The sequence below is a fragment of the Antechinus flavipes genome, chromosome 1 (genome assembly GCF_016432865.1).
Source record: "Antechinus flavipes isolate AdamAnt ecotype Samford, QLD, Australia chromosome 1, AdamAnt_v2, whole genome shotgun sequence".
NCBI lineage: Eukaryota > Metazoa > Chordata > Mammalia > Dasyuromorphia > Dasyuridae > Antechinus > Antechinus flavipes.
In genome coordinates, this window is record NC_067398.1 from 431,050,342 (window position 1) to 431,073,408 (window position 23,067).

General features: G+C 34.8%; 1 protein-coding gene across 5 annotated transcripts in view; it reads left to right on the plus strand.

Annotated features, from left to right (window-relative positions):
• The window catches only part of LOC127543695 (serpin B6-like), a 236,161-nt gene that overhangs the window by 143,008 nt on the left and 70,086 nt on the right, over positions 1-23,067 (plus strand). The window lies entirely within an intron of this gene.

Here is a 23,067-nt window from a genome sequence, read left to right on the forward strand (position 1 = left end):
CCACCACAGTTTCCAGTCTTTTCTTGCAGAAGCTAATAAATCTGGTGATCAATGCCTGTTAAGAATTGCCAACAGGCTCTTTGGAGAAAAGACTCATGATTTTATCTCAGTAAGTCTTGTTTATTATTTTTCTCTGTATAAACTTAAGGAAATTAATGACATTTTCAAGTTAAGGAAGGATGACAAGTATCTCATCTGTTGTTATGCTACTAAAAATTCATTTAGAACTGTTTGAAAAAGTTAGTGAGGTCTGGGAACGCAGGGTTATTTTCTATATTTTTTTAAGGATTAATTGTATGGCCCAGGGGACATAGCACTACCCGTCTTCAAATTTGACCTCTGTTATTTACTATTAGGAAGAGTCATCTCACTGGACTTCAGTTTTCACCTCTGTAAAAAATGGAAGAGTTGGACTGGATGTTTTCTAAAGTTTTTCAGTTCTAAATCTGTGATCTGGTGATGCTATAGAAAATGAATGCCAGGAGTAATTATCTCAATCTGACAGTTGATTTTATAACTATTTATTGATTTATTAGATACTATTGGCATATCATTTAGTTTCCCTTAGATTTCTAGATTATAAATGTCACTGATTTTTAAGCGATCTTTTTGTGTTAATAAAACTTAAATGGATTTAACAAGGCCTGATGTCTAATTTTTAGGTCTTTAGCTTCATTAGATTAAAGACTTAAAAATTCATCCAAGTCAAACACCAAGATTAGGAGTCAATTCATGGAGGTCTGTAAAATGGTTATGACAGTTAGGAAGTAGGGGCCCAAAATTTCCTGGCAGTATACTGATGAAATTTAATTATGGACTTGTGACAATTGGTTATGATGTTGTTTATCTTATTGATTAGTCTTTTAAGGAATCCTGCCAGAAATTCTATCATTCAAATATGGAAGAACTTGATTTTGCTAATGCATCAGAGGAAGCAAGAAAATATATAAATAAGTGGATAGAAGAAAAGACTGAAGGTAAAAAATAATGGGATTTTGTTTTAGATATTTCAAAAATGTTGAGTATTGATTTTGTTAACTTTTGTAAAGTATTAAAAAAAGAGTGATTTCTAAGCAACAAAAAATGTGCAAAAATCTGTCCATGAAATGTTATTAATTTTCTTTGTTTTTTCTCCTCATTTTCGATGTCCTCGGAATAAATTTTGCAATTAGCCTAGAAAATAAATCATTTCCAATCACAGTGCATTTCTCTATTGGTTGAATGACTCAAAAAAACATTCTAATCTTAGGAGTCCGAGACTTCCCATTTTATGATACTGTCTAGAGTTTCCCAACCACCTCAACAATGTTACCATATCCTCATTCACACCAAAGTAATAACTATTCTCCTATCTTTTTGTGTCTTTTAAATATGTGTGCTTACATACGTTCATGGTGTACATATTTTATTATAATGACCATATATAAATTAACTTATTTTTTCTTTCCTCTAAATTATGAATAAGAGGCACTGTGAATTTTAGGGCCATGTACTTTGTGGAACCTCACAGAATTATTTTTGTGATTGGAAAGTATTTCTTTCAACAGATGGTATAGTACTAAGTAAGGAGGTTAGGAAGTTCTAGGGGTGGAAGCAAGATGTCAGAATAGAGAAAGCTCTCAGTTTGGCCCTCCCAAGATTTATTTCCCTCTAAACAACCTTAAAAGAATGCCTCAAATTAATCTTTGGAGGGGGAGAACCAAGATAAGGTAAGAGTGAGACATTCTTCCAAGAAAGAAAGGGCTTTGAGAAAAGACTGGAAACTTTGGTGGACATGTATATCTTTCTTTAAAGAAAGAACCTTTTTAGAAAAACAAAAAGTATAGCTTCAGTACTTATGGAGTCAAAAAAAGAGATTGTGACATGGGGAATAGTGACTGACTTAGAGCCCATAACTTAGTGATAGAAGCAGATGGTGGTATGAGAAGCATCAGCAGATTCAGGAGCTCTCAAGTCAAAGATGGAAAGGAGACTTAGCAACTAGTCAAAAAGAGGTTACAAGAGACACCCATGTCAGCACTAGATGCAGGACGAGATACTGTTTGAACAACACCATAAACTTCTGAGTCATAGCCAAAAGGAGGAGAGGAGCCCTGTCAATGAAGAGGGAGCAGAAGCCCTAAGGAGCATTATCACTTGTGGTTTCAAGGGATCAAGAGCCCTGAGGAATAATATTATTTCTGGTCCCAAGAGAACAAGGATCCTGAGAAGCAATGTTGATTGTAGTCCCAAGGAGTCAGGAGCCCTTGTGGGATACAGAGTACAGTGTACAGAGAAGGAAGCACTCCTCTGACCAGATCATACCTCCTTGGAAATAATGAAAATTTCAAACCCTCACAGCTTGTTTTGAAAAGTAGTAATTGAAACAGACTCTGCTTTAACACAAAATTTCAAATTTGGAACTAGGGTGGAAAATAAGCAAAAAATAAAAAAGAAAGTGATCATAAAAGGGTGCTGTGGTAACCAAGAAAATCAAGATACAGATTCAGAAGTCAAAACAATTATGAGGAAAGCTTTAAAAAAAAAAGGAATTGGATACAGTCATTACAAATTTCCTAGAGCAGGTAAAGAATAATTTACAAAGTAAAATAAGAGTTGTAGAGAAAAAATTAGGTAAAGAAATGAAAATAATGAAAAAAATTGTGAAAAGAAAATAGCTTGGTAAATGAGGCACCAAAAAACTTGGACCACTTTCTGTAATGAATATTGATGCAAAAATTAAAAAAAAAACATTTAGAAGAAGATGAATTTTATATCTGGAATGTAAGACTAGTTCGATATTAAGAAAATTATATTATCAATCATATCAATAACAAAATCAATCAAAATCATATGACTTTCTCGATAGATAAAGAAAAGGCTTTTTTAAAAAACAAAATTCAACACTCATTCCTATTAAAAACTCTAGAAAACATTGGAATTAATGGAGCTTTCCTTAATAATAGCTTTTTTATTTCCAAAATGCATGTATATATAGTTTTCAATATTCATCTTGGCAAAATCTTATGTTTCAAATTTTTCTCCCTCCCTTTAACTCAGCCCCTTCCCTAAATAGCAATTCTTCTGTACATAATTCCACATTTATCATGCTGCACAAGAGAAATCAGATCAAAAAGGGAAAAAATGAGTAAAAAAAAATGGAAGCAAACAATAAGAAAGGTGAAAACACTATGTTATAATCCACATTCAGTCTCCACAGTTCTCTTTTTTTTTTGGATTCAGATGGCTCTCTCCATAATGAGTCTATTGGAATTGGCCTGAATCACTTCATTGTTGAAAAGAGCCACGTCCATCAGAGCTGATCATCACATAACCTTGCCGTTGCTATGTACAATGTTCTCTTGGTTCTACTCACTTTACTCCACATAGCATCAGTTCATTAAGTCTCTCCAGGCATTTCTGAAGCTACCCTACTGATATTTCTTATAGAACAATAATACTCCATTATATCCATATACCATAACTTATTCAGCCATTCTTCAATGGATGGGCTGCCACAAACATTTTTGCACATGTGGGTTCTTTTTCTATTTTTATGACCTTTTTGTTATAAAGACTCAGAAGAGACACTGCTGGATCAAAGGTTATGCACAGTTTGGTGGTTCTTTGTGTATAGTATAGAGTCTTTCTTAAAATGACAAATAATATCTATCTAAAATAAAAAAGTCTTCTAACAGGTTTGAACTTAAAGCCTTCCCTAGGATTAAGGCTGAAACCAGGACATTCATATCACCAGTATTATTATCTTAGAAATGCCAGCTTTTGCACTAAGAAAAGATAAAAGAAATTGAAAGAAGAAAATCATGCAATAAGGAAAACAAAAAGCATTACTCTTCACAGATGATATAATGATATCTCTAGAAAATAAGAAAAAAATTGTTGCAACTATGAACATGTTTAGCAGTTACAAAATAAAAAATAAACTCAAGTAACTCAGCCATCTTTCTCTGTTCTCTCAACAAAACCCAACTGAAAATTAGAAAGAGAAATTCCAGTTAAATTAAGAGCAGATGAAATAAAATATCTAGAAATAGATTTATGCCTCACAGTGTATATATCAAGGTAAGATAAAAATGGACAAATGATTTAGATCTCAAGAGTGATATCATAGGCAAATTAGAGGAATGTGGGAAAATGTACTTGTCACATTTATACCTAAAGGAAAAGTTTGTGACCTCAAGAAAAAGATTATGGTGGGGAAGCTAGATGGCCCAATGGATAAAGTACCAACCCCTGGAGTCTGGTGGACCTGAGATTATATCCACTCTCAGATACTTAACACTTCATATCTTTATGACCTGGGGGAAGTCATTTAACCCCAATTGCCTTGCCCCCTCCACCAAAAAAATTAAAAAGAAGAAAAGAAAAAAAAAACAGAAAGAGAAAGATTATGGTAAATAAAATGGATAATTTTGATTCCATGAAACTAAAAACTATTTGCATAAAACAAATTAAAAAAACAAAAAAAACTTGACAACCCTAATGCAGCTAACATTAGAATAAAAGGAGAAAGTAGAAGAAATTTTTTATATCACCATTTTCAGATAAAGGTCTTATTTTTCAAATGTATAGTTGTCTAAGCCAAATATATGAATTAGACCCAATTGATAAATGGTCAAAGGTTTTGAATAGGGAGCTTTCAGAAGAGGAATTCAAAAGTATTATCATATTTTAAAAGTGAACCACATCACTACTGATTAGAGGAATACAATTAAAATGATTCATCTTATGAGTCATCATCTTATATGTGTCAGATTAGCTAACATGATAGAAAAGGAAGAAACAAATTTTGGAAGAAAAGTGGAAAAATAGGAACACTGTTGTTAGAGTTGGGAAGTAGTCCAGCCATTCTAAGGAACATTTTTGAATTACACCCAAGGAACTATACAATCTTGCATACCCTTTTACTTAGTAAGACTACTAGTAGGTCTGGATCCCAAAGAAATGAAAGAGAAGGGAAAAGGACCCATATGTACAAAGATATTTATAGAAGCTTTTTTTTTTTTGTGGTAGCAATAATTTGGGAATTAAAGATTGACTATTGATTGGATGAAATTGTGGTATATGATGTGATGAAATGCTCTTGTGCTATTATTAGTGATTAGCAGGTTAATTTTAGAAAAACCTGCAAAAAACCAATGTGGACTCTTTTTTTATTATAGCTTTTTATTACAAGATGTATACATGGATAATTTTTCAGCATTGACAAGTGCAAAACCTTTTGTTCCATTTTTTCCACTCCTTCCCCCCCCCTCTCCCCCAGATGGCATGGTAACCAATACATGTTAAATATGTTAAAGCATAAGTTATATTTATATTTATATATATACATATATATATATATATCCATATAGTTATTTTGCTATACAAAACAAATTGGACTTTGAAATAGTGTACAATTAGCCTGTGAAGAAAATCAAAAATGTAGGTGGACAAAAATAGAGGGATTTGGAATTCTATGTACTGGTTCATAGTCATCTCCCAGAGTTCTTTCACTGGATGTAGCTGGTTCAATTTATTACTGCTCTATTGGAACTGATTTGGTTCATCTCATTGTTGAAGAGGGCCATGTCCATCAGAATTGATCATCATATAGTATTGTTGTTGAAGTATATAATGATCTCCTGGTCCTGCTCATTTCACTTAGCATCAATTCATGTAAGTCTCTCCAGGCCTTTCCGAAATCATCCTGCTGGTCATTTTTTTTAGAGAACAATAATATTCCATAATATTCATATACCACAATTTATTTAGCCATTCTCCAATTGATGGGCATCCACTGAGTTTCTAGTTTCTGGCCACTACAAAGAGGACTGCCACAAACATTCTTGCACATTCAGGTCCCTTTCCCTTCTTTAAAGTCTCTTTGGGATATAAGCCCAGTAGTAACACTGCTGGGTATGCACAGTTTTATAACTTTTTGAGCACAGTTCCAAATCGCTCTCCAGAATGGCTGGATGTATTCACAATTCCACCAACAATGCATCAGTGTCCCAGTTTTCCCAACATCCCCTCCAACATTCTGCATTATCTGTCCTGTCATTCTAGCCAATCTGACAGGTGTGTAGTGGTATCTCAGTGTTGTCTTAATTTGCATTTCTCTGATTAATAATAACTTGGAGCACCTTTCTATGGCTAGAAATAGTTTCAATTTCTTTGTCTGAGAATTGTTGTTCATATCCTTTGACCATTTATCAATTAGAGAATGGCTTGATTTCTTATAAATTAGAGTCAATTCTCTATATATTTTGGAAATGAGGCCTATATCAGAACCTTTGACTGTAAAAATGTTTTCCCAGTTTATTGCTTCCCTTCTAATTTTGTCTGCATTAGTTTTGTTTGTAGAAAAACTTTTCAATTTTATATAATCAAAAATTTTTATTTTGTGATCAATAATGATTTCTAGTTATTCTTTCATCATAAATTCCTTCCTCTTCCACAGGTCTGAGAGGTAAACTATCTTGTGTTCTTCTAATTTATTTATAATCTCACTAATTATGCCTAGGTCACGAACCCATTTTGACTTTATCTTGGTGTACAGTGTTAAGTATGGATCAATGCCTAGTTTCTGCTGTACTAATTTCCAATTTTCCCAACAGTTTTGTCAAACAGTGAGTTCTTATCCCAAAAGCTGGGGTCTTTGGGTTTATCAAATTCTAGATTATTAAAGTTATTGACTGTTTTGTCCTTTGAAGCTAACCTATTCCACTGATCAACTAGACTATTTCTTAGCCAATACCAAATGGTTGTGGTAACTGATGCCTTATAATATAATTTTAGATCTGGTACAGCTAGACCACATTTATTTGACTTTTTTTCATTAATTCCCTTGAAATTCTTGACCTTTTGTTTTTCCATATGAACTTTGTTCTTATTTTTTCTAGGTCATTAAAATAGTTTTTTGGGAATCTAATTGGTACAGTGTTAAATAAATAGATTAGTTTGGGCAATTTTGTCATCTTTATTATATTTGCTTGCCCTATCCAAGAGTATTTAATATTTTTTCCAATTGGTTAGATCAGACTTAATTTGTGTGGAAAGTGTTTTATAATTTTGCTCATAAAGTTTCTGATTTTCCCTTGTCAGATAGATTCCTAAATATTTTATACAATCAGTAGTTACTTTAAATGGAATTTCTCTTTATAACTCTAACTGTTGTGTTTTGTTAGTGATATATAAGAATGCTGGTACTTATGTGAGTTTATTTTGTATCCTGCAACTTTGCTAAAAGGTTATTTCTATTATTCTATTATTTCTAATAGCTTTTTAGTAGAATCTCTGGAGTTCTCTAAGTATACCGTCATATCATCAGCAAAGAATGATAGTTTAGTTTCCTGATTACCTACTCTAATTCCTTTAATCTCTTTCTCAATTCTTATTGCCAAAGCTAGCATTTCTAATACAATATTGAATTGTAATGGTGATAGTGTGTAACCTTGTTTCACTCCTGATCTTATTGGGAATGGTTCCAGTTTATCCCCATTACATATGGTGCTTATTGATGGTTTTAAATAGGTGCTGCTGATTATATTAAGACAAAGTCAATTTGTTCCTATACTCTCAAGTGTTTTTAATAGGAATGGATGTTGGATTTTATCAAATGCTTTTTCTGCATCTATTGAGATGAGCATATGATTTTTGTTAATTTGGTTATCCATATGGTTAATTATGCTAATAGTTTTCCTAATATTGAATCAGCCCTCTAGTCCTGGTATAAATCCTACTTGATCATGGTGAATTATCCTGGGGATTGTTTTCTTTTTGCTAATATATTATTTAAGATTTTAGCATCAATATTCATTAGGGAGATTGGTCTATAATTTTCTTTCTCTGTTTATGAACTCTTATAAAGCAGAATGACCAAAAGGAGAATACTGTTGTACACAGTAACAGCAATATGGTAATTTTCACAATTGAAATGTGAAAGACTTAAGTACTTTGATAAAAAAACAAATGATTCAAAACAACTCTGAAGGACCCATGATGAAAAATTATATCTACCACCAGAGGCAAAACTTAGGAACTTTGAAATTGATTGAATTTGGATTTGGATTATTAAAAAAAATTTTTTTTGTCTTTTCTTATATGGCTAATATGGAAATAGGTTTTTTATATCTTCTCATTATTATCAATATCAAATTGCATATCTTTTCAAGGAGGGCACATATGGAAGAAGGAGGGAAAGAATTTGGAACTAAAAATTTTAAAAAGTTAATGTAAAATTATATTTCTATGTAATTGTGAAGTATTTGGTGAAATACATCAAAAACATATGAAAGAACAAAAGCTACAACAACAAAAACTGAAAAGCCTTGGGATCAGAAAACTCAAATCCAAAACCTGTCCCTTACTAACTCTATGAATTTGAATAAGTATCCTCGCTTTTCCAGGCTCAGGGTGTTATCATAATATATCAAAAACCTGATAGGGTTTTTGTGAATTTACTTGAGATCATAGATCTTAACATATTTTGGAGTTGTAAAGAGGATTTTTTAAAAGATACTCACAGAAAGGAGTGATGCTGTATAGCTAAAAGTGTTGCTTTCTTGCAAGCTGATCATGATATTCAGAAGTATTTTTGTTATTACATCGAAACACAAAAAAGATTTCATTATGTATTTTTCCTTGATCACATTTAATGGAAAGAGGTTTTCAGTCTTTAACAGTGCATGACATACTATGTGAAGGTGAATGATTATACTTGATTAAATTGTAAAGGCTGGAACTCTGCATAGTGTATTCCCTGTTGGATCATATAATCACTGTTATAATGATGATGAAGAAGAGGAAAATCAGAAGGGGAAGGCTAACTTGAACTATTTAGGGTTTATAAAATGTTTCTATATGATATCTTATTGTTTTAGATGTGCTCTTGGCTACATCTTTGCTAAATTTAATCTCTAATGTTTTGATTCAGGTAAGATTGTGGAACTTCTCACTAAGAATTCCATTAATCCACACACCTCTCTGTTACTTGTGAATGCCATCTATTTCAAAGGGAAATGGGAGAAAAAATTTGACATAGAACAAGAGGACAGATGTTCAAAATCAGTAAGGTAAGTGGCAATTTTGCCATGTCCTTTGACCTCATCAGAAACTTGGACAAGGGGAAAGAATCAGCACATTGCCTTTGTTTCTTAAGATATACATGAAGCTCTAACAACACATGGCCAAACTCTTCCTTTTCTTTACTTAATTCTTCCTCTCTTCATTTTTGTTTTTCTCCCCCCGGGGGGGGGTGTCTCCCTCCATCCTTTCTTTCTGTATTCTGATAGAATAAAGAGTTCAATCTTATACCTCAGTTTTCCTTTACTTCACCAGTTAGCCCAGCCATTTTTCTTATTTCCAAATCTCAGAACCTCTCACAACAATATCCCCTGTAAGGCAGGTTCCTCGCCATTTCTGTGTTTACTTACTTGAAAATTTGCCATGGTAAATCATGGAAGAAGAGAGCATGCTCTTAGACTTGTGTTTTTCTGTTTGACAATAGCTTTTGTCCTGGTAACTGGGGACATATGTGGGAAATTACTTTGAACCAAGGAAAACCTAAGAGAAGTGAAAAGACCCTCTTTGGAGATAGCTGTTATTTTTCTCACCTAGATCACTGTCTGATCTCCTGTTGTTCAGGTTCCTCTTTCTTCAGGAGACTTTTGCTACTTCCTTAAAGAGAAGTCTTTTGGCCTAAGCTTAACAGAGTTTATCAGTGGCCTAAAAAATCTTCATTCTTTTCTATCTGACTCTGAATTTAACGCTTTCCCTTTTCTTCCTTAAGCATACTTTCTCTCTTCATCCTTTTTTATCCTCTACTGGGCATAAATCTTTATGTGTTCTGATATAATAAAGAATTATCTCATTGAACTCAGAGGCTAGGAAAGTGTTGAACCTTCCCAATTTCATAGAACAAACTAGAAGTGCAAAAGGACTTAGAGGAGAGGGATCAATGTGAGTTTATATCATCAAGTAATAAAAGGTGTAACAAAGCATAGAGACTTTTTGGGATGTTGATATATATGTATGTGTCTATGTATATGTAGGTTTATAAGGATGTGTGTTGTGTATACACACAAATCTCCATGTATGCATACATATACAGAAATCCGGAGAAAGCATTATTTATCTGAAAACTTTTCTGTTAACTATCAAACTAGCTGTTAAATACCTCATATTTCAGGGAATAAACAAAATTCTATGAATAAAGAAGATTTTCTCTATTAGTGTACTCTTATGTCAGAAACTTCACTGGCAATTTTAAAAGTTTTTGAATATCAATTGAAGATGAGATATGATACATAATATTATTAAAAAGTACCTGGATATGTGGAAGTACCCCTATGATTAATGTCTGTTTTCTATAACTTACATTACCAGGGAGAGGCATTAGACATAGATTATCCCATAATAAATAGATATATTTATCTCAGGGGTACTTCCACAGGACCTATATCAAGTTTCTTACTATATTGGGGAGAATAGAGGGAAGAGACAGAGGGATAAATTTTGGAAAAACAAAATTATATTTTTAAAAGAATGTTTAAAATAGTCTTTATATGTAATTGGGAAAAAAGTGCTATTTGATAGAAAATATATTTTACAATCCAAAACAAAACAAAAAACAACACACATACTAGTTGAAATAATGTAAAATATTTTACAAAATTTAAGAATAATATATAAGGATTTGGGAACTGATATAGGTTAGGAATAGACTTTTCTCTCCACTTGCTTTAATACTTAGCACCTGAAAAATATGTAAATCTTATGAGTATGAATAATGCATTTTGAGTGAAATAAAAGAATTTGCAGTTTGTTTTTCAATTATGGTGCACATAGATTGGTGATATATGAAAGTTCTTTCAGTGGGTATAAAGTTTGCAAAACACTATCAGTTTAGATGAAAAAGTATTAAAAAAAAATTTGAGTGAAACTCATTCACACTGAATATTGAGTATTTGATTGTGGACTTAGTCCAGTTTTGAGCCTTTCTTGTTTTTATAGGAAGAAGGGGAAGCAGAAACAGGAGAACAATAAGTGCTTTACTTAAAAGAAGTCCCATACAAAGAAAAAGACTTAGAAAATCTTTGGCTTTAAAATTATTTTTGTTCATATATATCTTCCAAGAGCTGCTCTATGTCAGAAGAAAGAATAAAAGATATTTTTTCTATAAATAAATATAGCCCATTTCCATTTAAGGAAACAAGCCCCAGGACAAGAAAGCATCAGTTCTGTAGACACTTGATTTATAACCTCAGAGAGTTTATAGTCTAGAGACATGAAGTAAAGGTACAAAAATACACTTCATTAGAAAGTTGTGTTGATTTTCTTTGCCTCCTTCACTTGCCCTGGATTCACTTTGATGTGCATTCATTTTCTTTTAGGAGAAGCAGAAACCAGTACAAATGATGTTTTTGAAATCTAAATTTAGGACAACCTATATAAAAGATGTGTCCACCCAGATCCTAGTTATGCCTTATGTTGGAGGACAAATGGACATGGTCATTTTGCTTCCAGATGAGAATATAGATCTAAAAATGGTAAGAGAATGCGATATGCTACCTACTTCTGGAAAAATTTGGGAAAAAAAATTGATCAGAGCTGGAATCATTTCATCTGAATTTCGATTTTTAATAATCTAGTCCTTCAAAATGAATCATTTAGTCCTAGATCTATGACTGAAGGTTACAGGGTGTTATCTCTGTTATATCACAAATAGGTGGAGTATGGTATTGGAGGAGCCCTTGTACTCAGGAATAGGGCCTGACTGTGGAAGGTTATAGCAGCAGGATGCACCTGAGACTAGTTAATTTAGAATCTCTAGTATCATTTCAGGGTCTGGAATTACTACAATGAAAGGGGAGTGAGTTTCCTGATCCTGTTGAAGTAGACAAGGAGAGAAGAATGGGAGCCAGATAAGCAGAGCACCAGATGTGATTGAGAACCCCTGAGACTTAAGAGATGTTGTTGGGGGAGGAAGTCTGGGTAAAGAAATAGATCAGCAACAAGCACAGAGCAGATAGTCTATCATTGTAGGAGAACTGCCATGTTAGCAGCTCAGAGAGACCAAGGACTGATTTTCAATCTGGTCAAGATGAGCTCCTGTCATGACTAGGAGCCAGCCCAGTTTTGGAAACCCATAGTACAAGTAAAACCCGACATTCAGTCATGTTGAGTACAGCCTTGCCAATGGAAAAGCCACTGTTTTGCCTTTCAAGGAAAGTTTAAGCCATTTTCCCCATCTGTAAAATGGGACAATCTTTCCCTGAAGTAATTCAGTGGGTGTTTGAGAGGGGTGAAGAGAAAATGTGATAATCTGTGAAAGTACTTTGAAGGTTACAAAGTGCTAGAGAAGTTTAAGATTAGAAATTAGTTAGTTAGAAAATAGAAAGGGAATAGTAAAATGAAAGCTATTTTTGAGGTAAGTAGGATGGGGTGTAGTTTAAGTGACAAGGTTGTAGGGGAGAGATTTGATTAGGAAAGAGAGGCTGTATTTGGAATCAGGGTTTAAGATCCCAGTTGGAATTTTGACTCAGCAACCTAAGGGACATTCAGTTTTCTTATCTGTTAAATAGTCATATATACTGTATTATTTGTAAGGTCCCTTTCAGCTCTGAATCTAAGGTCCTCTGAAAGAAATTATAGAAAAGAGACATTTCACTCTGTCTGAATGGGTGTGTGTGTGTGTGTGTGTGTGTGTGAGAGAGAGAGAGACAGAGACACAGAGACAGAGAGACATACACACACACACACACACACACACACAGAAACACAGAGAGAGAGACAGAGAAGAGACAGAGAAAGAGAGAAGAAGAGTGAAGGAGAGAGAGGGAGAGAAAAGGAGAGAGAGAGAGAGAGAGAGAGAGAGAGAGAGAGAGAGAGAGAGAGAGAGAGAGAGAGAAGAGAGAGAGAGAGGAAGAGAGAGAGAGAGAGAGAGAGATTGAGAGAGAGAGAGAGAGAGGATTAATACATGCCTTTGGCTTGATTCTGCATTTATCACTTTCCCAACTTTTCAAGTAGAATAGAAGCTCGAGGAGGCATGAACATTTTTCCTCAGGATATTTCTTATTTAACACAATAACCTCACATATAGTAGGTAGTAAAGGAGTATTTGTCTAAATAAATTAAATCCTTTGGGACTTACAATATACATCTTTTTTAAAAATTTCTAGTTGGAACAAGGACTTACTCCTGGGAAATTAACAGATTGGTTAAAACCAGAGGGGATGAAGATGACTGAGATGGAAGTTTATCTTCCCAGATTTAAATTGGAGGAGAATTTAGACGTGGAAAACATTCTTCAAAAATTGGGCATGTCAGATGCCTTTGATATGTCCAAGGCTGACTTCTCTGGGATATCAGCTGGGAAGAACCTATTTCTATCCAAGGTTTTACACAAGGCTTATGTAGAAGTTAATGAAGGAGGCACAGAAGCAGCTGCTGCCACTGCAGTAGGATTGATGTTGGCGTGTAGCCCTTATCAATTTTTTTTTTATGGTTGACCATCCTTTCCTTTTTCTTATTCGAGATAACAGCTCAAAAACCATTTTGTTTTGGGGCAAAGTGGTCTCTCCATAAAGAAATCATTTATTAGAGGGTGGGGGGGAGATCTACTTTTCTTTTACAACATGTCTCTTATGGAAACGTTTTGTATAACTTCACATGTGCCTTCTTGCTAAGCCATGAGACCCCACCGACAAGGAGTACAAAGACCATCTCAACCTCTGGTGCACAATAAGTTTTCTGCCACATTGCAGAAACGCCCTTGTTGAGCAAGGAGCAGTGATTTGTGATCATAGGAACGAGTGTTGAGCCAGAGGGTCACAGCTACTTGCTCATGAGCAGGGATGCCTTGACAGGACCTCTCCCTGTGAGCAGCTGCTGAAGTGCTGGATGGTTCTCCTCCCATGGGCAGATATCAGCATATGTAAAGCCCACGAGCTGCTTCTCTGAATGGTGACTGGGGATTGCTTACTGTTCACTGCTGATCATGCTTGCAGAAATTGTATGTCAACAAGTCTGTACGGCATAATAAACTAAGCTCTTTTCACACTCTATGAGTCTCCTGCCTCATTCATCTTACCTCTGAGATCGAAGGATTCCTATGCTTTGAGCTCTTAAAGATGGCCACAACACCTTCTCAATGGGTGGGAGCAGCTTTTTGAGGGAGGAAGGGAGAAAATGCAGAACTTCTTTTTAAAAATATATGTATTAAAAAAAAAAACTTGTTTTTCATGAAACTGAGGGAAAATAATAAAAGGAGAGAGATCATTTACTCTTGATGGAGTCTTTATCCTCATGCTGTTTCCCTCTGGTCCTTGTGGAAAATCCGCTGCCTGGGATTCCCTGTGTATGATTTTGTGATTTCTGCACATTGAGTGATGTAATTTTCTTTTTCTTTTTTTTTTTTGAGTGATGTAATTTTCAAAGTGTTTCCTAGGTACTCTTGTTTGAAGGCATGAAAACCAAAGGAAGGCTGGAAGCCTGTGTTCCCTAGTACATTTCATGATCAATTTTGTTAATTCCTAATAGAGTCCCTCCCTTTGCCCATCATTATGCCTCAGTCCTCTGCCCACAGCCCAATTCCAGGAAGGTATTACATATATCAATTAATTTCTCCCCAAGGACAGTAATTAGTTACTGACACCCACATTCTATCCTATTTTCCCTCTGTCACCACATCCTCAGTTTCATTCCCGGATACAAAAAGAAAACTAAATATTACTAACTGCTACTCCTTTATCAATAAGATAGACACCAAGTGCCATTTTTTTCTCTTAGAGGAAGAAGTAGAAATTAATGGTAAGAGTCTATGGAACAGGGGAAAAAAGGAAGGAAGGAAGGAAGAAAAAATACTACAATTTGTACTCGGAATTAACAGTTCTTTCTGTGTAGGGGGAAACTGCAGGGACCGTGGAGATTGGCAGATCACAGCAGTGTTGGGGTGAGGGGACAGCAACTGGCAGCATCTAGAATCCTGGTATAATAGAAGGGAGAGTATATCACTTGACTCTCTCACCTGGACATCTGCTTCCATGCTCTGTAACAGTCCTGGGGAGGAAGGGAGGAAGGGAGCTATGGGTTGACCTGAATAGTTGAGAGCAAGGAAGAAGGGAAGTCAATGAGGGGATTGCAAGAAAAACAGGGAGAGGACCAACTGAAGCAGAGTATTATCTAATATAATCTAATAGGATAGTCTTGCTGACTCCAAGCTTATTACATGTATTTTACAAGTCCAGTTTTCTGGAGATCTTTATTCAGCAGCTTTCTGATCATTTATTTGAGATGTTATAGAGAATTATCTTGGGGACTTCTCTTGTCCTAGTGCTATTAAATATTCTTATTAATTCCTTGAAAGAAAGCAGATAACATGTCCCAACATTTTCATGATTTTGTGACTCTAGACAATAGAAATAAAATCCCCAAAGAATTTGTCATGCTTTACTGATCGGCCAAATCTAGAAGCATGAAATGTAAGAGTATTAAATATAAAATATTGCACTTGAATTTTTCCTTTTTTCCATTAGTATTTGTAATTTATTTAAACCTAAATACAAAATAAGAAAACAATACAATAGGAAAAAACAGAAATGGAAAAACAAATAAACAAATAAAAATCCAAAATATTTTCATGTTCCCATTAGAATATCAGAAAGGATTCAAAATAGTTAACAAGTTTCCATTTCAAGAAAACATATATAATAATTGTACAGATTATATATTCATGACTGTCCATTTTTTTGGCTCCCTTATAAATTAAGGCAAGACAGTAAGGCCATGGCCTCTTCTTTTATAGAAAAGTTGACATATAGAGGGTCTAGGTGCTTCCTTTGTGACTTGAAGATTATTTTCACATAAATAAATATAAACAACTTCCATAATGGAAACTATGTAAAGATTTTAGTATAGAAAATACATTGAAGAGTAGTGGAGTCTAGATGGTGGAGAATAGACAGGAAATTTCCTGAATTCTCCCCAGTTGCCCTCAGAATCAATGCTAGATCGAGCCTCTGGATGGACTTTGGAATGGCAGAACCCACAAATATTCAGAGTGAAATAATTTTCTAGCTTAGTATATATTGGGAGGACTTCAGGAAATATCTGTCTCAATCAGACAAGGGGAACGTGGCCCAGCACTGGGCTGGCAAGGGGAGGCCTAGCTCAGGGAGGCCAAGTGAGAATCTAGAAGGAGACTCTTAGTTAAGCACTGCAGGTTACCCTGCCCTGGATCAGAACTCAAGTGGATCAGCGACCAACTATGAGACCTCCAATGCAAGGCAATTGTGAGCCTAACATAATAGCTGAGCCTAGGCCAGGCCCACCCAGGACAGTGGGAAAGCCTGCAGGACCACCAGCACAGTCAGTGAGAGGGCCCCTGTCTCTCTGTAGAGGAAGATGGGGACAATCCCCCCCATGTCTCAGGAACAGAGCTCAACTTTTAAAAGTGAGCAAAAAACCCCAAAATAAAACAAACACAAAAGAGCGCTGACCATAGAGAAGTGCTGTGGAGACAGGATCAGAAAACACACCTCTTGCTGAAGAAGACAGCTATAGCAAAATGTCTACATGTGAAGCCTCAGAGTGGGATATAAAACTGGTCTCAAGCTCAAAACATTGTCATGGAAGAACACCAAAAAAATCTTAAAAGGAAGATAGAAAAAATTGGGGAAAAGAAATGAGAGCTATGCAGGAAAGATTTTTTTGGGGGGAAGTCAATAACTTGGAAAAGAAAGCACAGGAATTGACGGAAGAAAACAACATCTTAAAAATGAATTTGGCAAAATAGAAAATAATTATATATATATATATTAAAGAAAAAAATAAATTTAACAAAATAGAAAAAGGAAACAACACTTTGGTGAAATGGGTGAAAAATACAGCGAACACACAACTCATTAAAAGTACAATTGGCCAAAGGGAAAAGGAGGTTTAAGAAGAAAAGCTAACCAAAGAAAATAATTCACTAAAAATCAGAATTGGACAACTGGAAGTGAATGACTCAAGGAGAATCAAGAATCAGCCAAACAAAATTTTTTAAAATGTAAAAAAAGAAAAAATAAAATAACTGATTGGAAAAACAACCAATCTGGAAAATAAATCCAGGAGAAACAATAGAAGAGCAATTGGACTACCTGAAAGCTATGATGAAAAGAAAAATGTATACAACATTTTTCAAGAAATCATCAAGGAAAACTCCCCTGATATCCTAGAACCAAAGGGAAAAATAGCCATCGAAAGAATACACTGATCATCTCTGAAAGAGACACCAAAATGAAAACTCCAAGAAAACTCCCAGAATTATTAGGTCAAGGAGAAAATACTGCAAGTAGGCAGAAAGAAACAATTCAGACATCTAGGAGCCACAATCAGGATTACTGAGGACCCAGCAGTTTCCACATTAAAGGATAGGAGGGCCTGGAATATGATAATCTGAAAGGCAAAGGAGCTTAGACTACAACCAAGAATCAACTACTCAGCAAAATTAAGCATTATCTTTCAGGTGAAAAGATTAATATTCAATGAAATAGGGAATTTCCAATCAAATTCTGATGGAAAGACCAGAGCTGAACAGAAAATTTAATCTCCAAATACAAGACTCAAAAGAAGCACAAAAAGTTTACAGGGAAGAAAAAAAGCTGTTTTTTAAAGGTTAAAACATTTACATCCCTATGGGGGAAAATGATACTTATAACTCTTGAGAACTGTATCTTTGTTACAGAAGTTAGAAGTTGTATCCATCTTCAGTACTGCTCTTTATCTGGCCATTGATTCCAGATAGAACTGGAGGAGAAAGTGGTACTCCTGACTTTGCCCAGCCTTCCTCCTTCACTAAATCAAATCCACTAGCATGTTAAGACACCCACTCTCTGATGTGATGATCATCTTTGAGAATGAAGGAGAAATAACAACAAGAAAAGGTATTAAGTAAAACAAACTCCATTGTTTCCACCAAGTTCTACCTCTGAAGAGCTCTAATTGTTCCCTATCTTTTATGTACATTTTATCCCTCGTTTTTCTGTTACTCCTTCTCCTTATTCCTAATTCTATTCTCTGGGGTCAGACTGAAACACTTTAGTCTCTCTTCCTTGAGTCAAACTTTTAAATGATGGATAAGTTCTTCTCTAGAATAAATATTCTCTTCACTCGCCTTTCTTGAGATGTCTCTTCATAAAATTCATTCTTGTCTTGGTGTTCCTCAACTTGTCAATGACCTTTCTAAAATATCTAAAGATCTAAACATGTTTCCTAAACATGGCCTGATTTCAGAGTGGTGTAGGGAAAGAAGCAATTATCATCTCTCTCATTGCATACTGTGAGAAATAATTTCATTTGAAGTTCTGCTCTATTCTAATCATCATTAATCAATTTGATAGAATCATAGCAAAGTTTGAAATATTAGGTCCCAGAACTGTGAGCTGAATATTCCATGTTCACTTCCTCAGTCAAAGGAAGTTGACTAGAGACCCTCTACCCAAGTTTTACCTTGTTATGGTGACCAAATCCAGCATGGTAAAGGGGACTCTATAGAAAGTCCTCTTATATTTTTGTCCCTCCAGGCCAATCTCTTGTTTAATAGAAGCAGTTTAATATCTTATGATTACTTTCTCAATGATTGTGGTAGTTTCTCCATTTCCTCCTGTCGAACCTAAAGAGAAACCCATTCATCTTATAACTACCTAGTCAGTAAAAATTTTCTTTTTTTTCACTTAATAGTATTTTATTTTCTCCAGTTACATGAAAGATAGTTTTCAGCATTCATTTTATAAGATTTTGAGTTCCAAATTTATTTCCCTTCCTCTTTTTCCTCTTCCTTTCTCCAAGAAGCAAGAAATCTGATAAAGATTATACATGTACAATCATTTTAAACATATTTCCATATTAGTCATGCTGTGAAAAAATATCAGAACAAAAGGGAAGAAACATGAGAGTGCAAAAACAACAAACAACTGAAAGTATTATGCTATAGAGACTGATTAGTATCCATAGTCACTTAATCCTGTTTGCCTCAGCAAACCCTCTTATGCTAGCTATTCTTTTGGGGACTAGTCTTTTTGTCTCAAATGTCCTGCCTTTTTACAGGTAATTATCCTTTCTTGGAGATCAAGCTCCATAGCCACTAAACAAACTAAGACCCCCTTTTAAGGAATGGTTTATAACTGCCTCTGTTAGCTTGGTGGAATCCCCCTTTTGGAAAATTGTTTTTGAGTGAAATATAATCTCAGCTCTTTAAAGCAATCTTCTTCATCGGCATCTTGGCTACTCTCTTTGCTTCCTACTCCATTTTAACCATCATTTCAACTTAAGTGAGCCTTTTCTTCTCAAGTAAGCCTATTATTCAGTGGACTTTTGATTGCAGTCTTACCCTGGTAGAGGCTTCTGGAAAATAAGATGTTTAGATACCACATCCTACCTCCTTTCAATTACGTTTTGGTTTCTTTATCAACTGAGTGAAAGTCTTTCTTTGTTTATGACATAAACAAGTCATTCATTAAAACATATCTCTATTAAAAGCCATTATGCTGTATCAACTTTTTATAGAGTCCACGCTACATGGCATTCCCTATTTTGAGGGAACTTATGGATTTTTTTTTTGGTGAGGCAATTAAGGTTAAGTTGCTGTCTAGGGTCACACAGCTGGGAAGTGTTAAGTATCTTAAACTAGATTTGAACTCAGGCTCTCCTGATTCCAGAGCAGATGCTTTATCCCCTGTGCTATCTAGTTGTCCTAAAAGTCCAGAACATTAATCAAATTCTCTTCAAGTCAATTGCTTTGTTTCAAACTTCTTGGTTGCCCTTTAACCACACAGCCTAAAGTTGAGGGCTCTACTTTTAAGTGATCTCTCTATTTTTAGCTCTCCCTGCCTCACTTCATGGACTCCTTTAACTGGGGACTAACTCCTTGGTCAGACTAAAGGCTATAAGATGAAAGCTTCTCTAAATATTTCTGAAGTCCCTATCAAGAGAAATATCTTCAATTAGAGAGTTTCTCAAGCAGTCATTTTCTCTACCAAATGCCTAACACTTTGCAATGATACTGTCCCAAACATTTTATCTGTTAGATTTGTTTGTTCTAGACTTTGGTCAATTCACTCTCAAATGAACAGAGAATGATACAGCAATAGATGCACTATCAACTAGCTTTTGCTGCTTAGACTGGATTCTGGCCCCTTAAACTCATCACCATTTCAAATTGAGACCCTAGAAGTAGACTTAGTCTACACTCATTCCAAGCAGGAAGCAGTTTTAAAAGATGAGACCATATCCTTATACCTCAAAGGAATTTGGCATCATTTATTTGTGTGGAGAAACTGATTGATGGGGTGAAATGCCCCCAGGAAAAATACCAGCAAAACACAAACATGGACCCAGCAAAAATACCAAGTAAGGAGCAAATTGTTTCTGTGCTAATCTCCATTGTTATGCTTTGATAACAAAATTTGTATCCTGCTTTGCCCAAAGTTTCTCTATGTAACATTTTTCCTCACAGGTTATTATATTTTACTTTGGGACACTTGAAAAATATCTCTGGATCAAGCTTTTTAAAAATTTCAAACAAGAACCCTTCCTATTTAGGTACAATCAACACCCACTTTTTCCAAGGTTTCTTTAACAAATGAAAGATTGGTGAGTGATGTGAACTCTAAAGTAGCTTATTCCCAGGAATTGATAAAATAAGCTCATTATGTTCCTATTGTCAATCATAATCTTTTCAGATTCTGAAGACTGCCTTGTTAGCATAAAATAATGGGAAGCCAGAGAGCTTTATCAGTTCATTTATTGTTAATCCATCTATTATGCCTCCAACCTCTGGTACTGCCTGGATAAGCATATCTTTAGACAACCAACCTCTTGCATGCTTCCTTGCCTTATTCCCTAGATCCTGTCCTCACCTCTCTTTTTCTCTGGGAAAATCTCCTGGGATTTAAAAAGCACATTACTCACTTAATATGATTCTGCCTTAGTCACATTTAGATAATCCTATGAACTATTTCACACAATAAATGGCACATCTTTGTTACCTGTGATAAAAGCTATAACTTAATTTGTTCCTCTTCCTTTTATTAAATTTCAACCATTATGCTGATCTGCCATTGAAAGTGTGACTAATACCTCTCAGTTTCATGTCCTCTAAAAATTTAGCAAGTGTCTCAATATCATTGACTAAAATGCTAAACAACACACTGCTTAGAACCCTCTTCACAGGGGCTCTACAGAGCTTCCTCCATATTGACATTGACATAAATGAACACTCTTTGATAAACCAAACAGTTCAGAATGAAACTAATCATTGTCTTCTAATCCACAGGTTGACATCTTGTCTACAAAGATAGCAAGGATAATTTTGTCAAATGTTCTCCTGAAGCCTAAGTAGGTTTTCTCCTGAATACCTACAGGAAATTTGAGAATCTTTTTTCTTCTGCTTTGTATATGTTACTTCATATTTGTTAAGTTCTGAATAAAAATAAATAAATCATCAACTATTTATAAACACCAACTCATGTAGTTAGGCCTTGAGACACCCTGAGGAAGATTTTTAGGAAGACATATATCACCCATATATCTCTGAATCATCTAATTATTTAGTTTTACTCTTTTATGACCAAATAAAAACACAGATTTTTTTTACACTCTATTTGACTTTAGGGTAATTATTGAACATTGCTAATTCTCAATTCCTTCATCATTAAAATGGGGACAATAAGGACTGATACTTTACCTCAAAAAGTTGTCATGAGTATAAAATAAGAGTGGATGCAAAGTATTCTTCTTTCATGTAGATTACCATTTCACACATTGAAAATAATTATCTTATTCAAATAAATCTTCTCTTCTTCAAGTCAGCATTTAACTAATTTAGTTTCTTTAATAAATCCCAATTGGGAATATTCTGTAGGACCTTCCGAATCTTGTATACTTTAATTAACTTACTTCAGTTGAAGTGCCCAGGCAAGAGAAAAACAGGGCAGCCAAAATAATGAACTTTTAAGAACGTTTATTTCTGGCCAGGACTGATCCCCCAACACTTAGACTGGAGGGGTCAGTAATGAGTGGCCTCAGGGCCATATATTTATAGAAAGAAGAGAAAGACATCAAAATGTTTCTTGATACATTTGTCATGATAAAGGAATTTCTATTCTAAACAAGAGGCAAAAAGTTAGGACTCTAAGGGGGGTCATTCTCAGGCAGCAGCAAGCAGTATTTCTTTAAGTTTATCAGGATGTCAAGGTCTCAGGTCTCTCAGGACAGTATATCTGGGTTGTTAAAAATACCATCTGCATTAGGGAGTGAAGAACTAGTAATGAACTTCTAACTACAAAGATTCAAGATTATGTTTCTCACGGTCCTATTTGGGATGCTTTTCCAATTCACAGTCAGTGTTCTTCCTGTAATGTGATACCCAGAATCTAATTTGCATATGTATTCAGGCCAAATGTCTTCCCTATTCTAGACTACTGCCTCATATATTTAGCTTTTTTAATGCCATATCAAATGGGAACTTCCTATTGATGTTTTAATATATTCAAATTCCTAAGGATTTTTGAGATGATATACAATTTAACCTTCACTAAATCTCAATTTCAAAAGCGTTGTTTCATTTTTTTTTCTTTCTGTACATGACATTTTTTTAGGAGAAAAGAGAGAGGGCAGTCACCTAGAAAGAAAGGATCTTGATGAATTGGATCATATTTGTGTTTTGGAAGGAATCATGACTTTTTGATTTTCAAAGATAATTTGAAAAGAGATCAATCTTCAACCTAAATTATTGAAAAGTAGCCTTTGTCATACAGAAGAAGAGAAGAAAATTGGAAAAGGAGGAGATCAGGAGCTGGCATTAGGAAAATGCATGGCTGCTGGAGAAGGAGTGTATAGTGGCACAAGGATTACAGATAAAATGCTTTGTATATTAAGCAGCATGTTGCAATGAAATAGTCCAGCTGTGCTTCTCATCCATTTCAGCAAAATACTGAGTATTCTTCTTCTTCTTCTTCTCTTCTCACTTCTTCACTTCTCAGTTCGGTTATCTAGTGATGAATAAAATAACCTGATATCTCAACCTCTAATACCTACAGATTC